The sequence below is a fragment of the Oncorhynchus gorbuscha genome, linkage group LG03 (genome assembly GCF_021184085.1).
Source record: "Oncorhynchus gorbuscha isolate QuinsamMale2020 ecotype Even-year linkage group LG03, OgorEven_v1.0, whole genome shotgun sequence".
In the NCBI taxonomy this organism is placed as follows: Eukaryota; Metazoa; Chordata; class Actinopteri; order Salmoniformes; family Salmonidae; genus Oncorhynchus; species Oncorhynchus gorbuscha.
Window position 1 is genome coordinate 108,134,193 of NC_060175.1, and position 2,678 is coordinate 108,136,870.

Genomic DNA, 2,678 nt, shown 5'->3' on the forward strand with positions numbered 1-2,678 from the left:
GGTGCATCTCAACAATTGTGCTCTGTAGCCAGCGGCCGGTTAGCTCAGTTGGTTAGAGTGTGTGATACGCTGCTCTCTGAAAGTAAGTAATGTCTTCCTTTTTCATCTGACATTGTGACATCAGTGTTACATGAGATTTTCTTGTCATTGTTACATGACAGTTTCTTGTCATTGTTTACATGACAGTAGGTCGTCGTAAGACAAGGCCGCATGAAGTGTGAACTGGAGTTTTCTTGGATCCATAAAACAATGTGCTTTTGGACAATGTGGGCATCGATCCCACTACCCCACTAATTCCCCCACAAAGCATTTGAGCTAATTCCCCAGCCGTTTGGAATTTCCAAAAGAAGCAACCAAGAGGTTCCAGTCTTGTCAGGCTATGCTGTTGGTGGACTTGTTTGTTGACGTGCCAGCACTTGCAGAGGCTCGGTGCATTTCAACAATTGAGCAAAATTGCAAATGGCCGGTTAGCTCAGTTGGTTAGAGTGTGGTGCTAATAACGCCAAGGTCATGGGTTCTATCCCCATACTTTCTATTATGCACATTTTGAGTGTCAAAATTATGAGTCACATGCATGTGAATTGTCAAGGGTGCCACAGAATTAGGTTGAGTGAATTGCCGGAATAGCTCAGTTGGGAGAGTGTTAGACTGAAGATCTAAAGGTCTCTGGTTCGATCCCGGGTTGTGGTATTTTTTCTTTCTTTATGCTCTGGCTTCAAGGAAACTTTCCACAGCTTTGTTTGTGGGCCTCAATGGTGTGTGCTACGCTGCTCCTCTGAAAGTAAGTAATGTCTTGCTTTTTCATCTGACATTTTGACATCACTTCTTCCAAGATGGCGTAGCAGTCGGACGTGTGTTTTTGTCTTGTCCCGTCCTGTGTAAATATAGTTTTCCTCATTTTTTTTCTGTATATATTTCGTACATATTTTAATCTCACTTTCCAACTATTGGCTGAATATACTCTCCTGCAACCTGCATCACCCAAAATGTGGTACGGATCTGCTTTTTCTACACTTTAGAACCGGAACCCCCATCAGAAGCTAGCCAGCTAACTAGCTACTAGCTAGTACTCAGTTAGCCACTGCTAGCGGTCTTCAAAGCTAACTAGGACACCAGCGCGACATCAACCCAGAGCATATCAGACTGCTTTTTCTCTTCCACATCTCCGGATTCCTACCGCAAGCTCTGAACCTTTACACCGGATCATCGCAACTAGCTCGCTACAATCCGTGTGGTTACTCCCTGCTAACATCTCTGCCCCAAAGCAAGCACCAGTTAGCCTTGAGCTAGCCTTGAGCTAAGCCCATCTCCCGACTAGCCGAAGAGGTCCAACATTACCTCTCTTGCCAATTGGCCTGGACCCTTTACTGCCGACACGGAGCCCCGCCGATCCATCACGACTGGTCCGCCGACATAATCGTCCGAGGTGGTTTCAACAGGCTTTTCCGTTGCGACATCGCCAAAGATCCATCTGCTGGCCAAGGCCCGCGAGCTTTCTGAAACGCTGTGTCTCCAGCTCACCTAGCGTACTAGAGCACCTGTAGCATACTCCTGGGCTACAATTACCCGGGCCCACGACCGGTCTGTCGATGTCACTGCATGAAGAGGAATAAACAGACTCACCCCATCGCGACGTCCCTCAAAGGTTAACTCTCTAGCCCTCGCTATCTCCCTGCTTGCTAATTCAGCCTGCTAATGGCTAGCTTGTCTAGCCCGGGCCTACGAACTGTTAGCTTGATAGCACAGGCCTGCTAACCGTTTGAAACACCGCGTCCCAAACACTCTCTGAACCCATTTACTTTCTATCTCTTTTTTATTTTTATTTTGTTTATACCTTCCGGAAACCTGCCTCACCCACTGTAATACGGAATCGCTCTTACTTTTAATTTTAATTTTATGACTCACTCAAGAACCTCCAGACGCTAACCAGCTAACTAGCTACAAGCTATTTAGTCATTGTTAGTTTCTTTTTAAACCTGGATAACACTCGCCAGTCCAGCTTCCCTGCCCATCCACCGCTTCCCCCTGGACACTGATCTCTTGGCTACATAGCTGACGCACACTGGACTGTCCATTAATCACGGTACTCCATTCTGCTTGTTTGTTTTATCTGTCGGCCCAGTTGCCTAGTCAACGCCATTTTACCTGCTGTTTGTTATGCTAGCTGATTAGCCTCGCCTACTATTTTTAGCTAGCTTTCCCAATTCAACACCTGTGATTACTGTATGCCTCGCTGTATGTCTCTCTCAAATGTCAATATGCCTTGTATACTGTTGTTCAGGTTAGTTATCATTGTTTTAGTTCACAATGGAGCCCCTAGATCCACTCTGCATACCCCTGTTACCTCCTTTGTCCCACCTCCCACACATGCGGTGACCTCACCCATTACAACCAGCATGTCCAGAGATACAACCTCTCTCATCATCACCCAGTGCCTGGGCTTACCTCCGCTGTACCCGCACCCCACCATACCCCTGTCTGCGCATTATGCCCTGAATATATTCTACCATGCCCAGAAACCTGCTCCTCTTATCCTCTGCCCCCAACGCTCTAGGCGACCAATTTTGATAGCCTTTAGCCGCACCCTCATACTACTCCTTCTCTGTTCCGCGGGTGATGTGGAGGTAAACCCAGGTCCTACATGTCCCCAGGTACCCTCATTTGTTGACTTCTGTGAT

General features: G+C 47.2%; 1 non-coding gene across 1 annotated transcript; it reads left to right on the forward strand.

The window, feature by feature from the left end:
- The first annotated feature begins 617 nt into the window (after nt 1-617).
- trnaf-gaa lies at nt 618-690 on the forward strand. Its single transcript has one exon. It is a non-coding gene; the product is annotated as a tRNA-Phe (tRNA).
- Nucleotides 691-2,678: the final 1,988 nt, after the last annotated feature.